At 52.7% G+C, this 1,409-nt stretch overlaps 1 pseudogene; it reads left to right on the top strand.

Annotated features, from left to right (window-relative positions):
* Positions 1 to 320: 320 nt before the first annotated feature.
* Positions 321 to 501, top strand: LOC143175319 (U2 spliceosomal RNA; annotated as a pseudogene).
* Positions 502 to 1,409: the final 908 nt, after the last annotated feature.

The following is a 1,409-nucleotide window of genomic DNA, read 5'->3' on the forward strand; positions in this document are numbered from 1 at the left end:
GTGCCTCTTCTTTTCTTGTTTATATTTATGTATGCTATGTATATTTGTTTATTTAATCTACGCTACTATTATTTATTTATTTATATAATTTATTCTAGTTTGGCTATTTATTCGATTAACTATCTACTTCCACTAGTATATACATATTCAGACTCTTGCTAGATTCATATAAATGCTAAGGTGTTTATGAGATAAGAGCCACCGCCGATTGAGATCTGAAAATAGCGACAGACGCTATAGAGTTATATCAACTATTTTGCCTTCGCCATAAAGGCGCTACTATGTATCCACCCCCAGCCAAACAATGTAAGGCTGGGGGAACATTCTTTGTGAATAAAGCGCTTTTTATCTGTTCTTATCAGCTTAATATCTGATACACTCCGCATCGCGGAGTCAGAAAATTAACCCGATTTTTGGATTCAGGCGGATCACTAGGGCTCGCTCCACTTCCGCCGTGAGTCGGTCCGGCACTGCAGTGCCGCCAGAAACGGCTCAATTAGCGCTGCTAATTAGAGCTCTTATTTTTTTTCACCTGCTGGACCGACTCGGGACTCCAAAGAGTAAGCCCCTTAATATTCTGGCTCCGCGAAGTCCCGAAATCTCGGTAAATTCACCCGCCGCGGTACTACGCAACAGTGCGGGCCGAGTTGCGATCGGGCGTGTGCGCGGCAAGGTCTGTTCACGATCAGTGCTCGAGGTGTTGTGCGGTAAAGTGTGATAAAGTGCCTTCGCCACGGGACCGGATCAAGCCTGCGCGGGAGTACACCTGCGCCGCCCACCTGCGCGGGAGGATCACCTGCGCATCACCACCTGCGCCGCCCACCATCCTGCTTCCGTGGACAACCGAGGGAGAGGACGACCAGGGTCTACTGAGGGTCTAAGAGGGTCCTAGGACAACCAGCCCTCTATTTGGACGCCAACAACCACCACAGGCCAACCCCATCAGCCCTGGTCTTCCTCTACGTGGGTCACCCAACACCGCTACGACCCACCAGGACTTGGCCATCGGCAACCCCGACGGGAAGGACGGCTCGCCTGATCCACGTCTACCTCCGCTGGATCAGGAATCAGGAGCGAGGTGTTATTCCCCTCGGAGAGAGCTCCTGCATCGCTGGACTCCTGCGCCGAGTGAGTCTCTCTTCTCTTTCTATCCCCCCGGCAGTGAGGAGGGTAACGCAGCCGGTCTCCAGCCGTCTGCGGTGCTCGAATCATCGTCGGTAGTCCTCTACCTTACCCCTACGCGTCCACCCACTCCTCCGATCTCTCTCATCCGTTGAAGTGTATCAACGGACCGGGACGCGTGAGGTCCGAGTCGAGTGGCGCCTCCACTTCCTTCTTTTCCCTTCAGTCACCGCCCGCGTGGAGGCTGACTCCACTCACCCGTTAGTTAGTGCAGTCCTCGGTGGAGT

The sequence above is a fragment of the Nomia melanderi genome, unplaced genomic scaffold (assembly GCF_051020985.1).
Source record: "Nomia melanderi isolate GNS246 unplaced genomic scaffold, iyNomMela1 scaffold0044, whole genome shotgun sequence".
In the NCBI taxonomy this organism is placed as follows: domain Eukaryota; kingdom Metazoa; phylum Arthropoda; class Insecta; order Hymenoptera; family Halictidae; genus Nomia; species Nomia melanderi.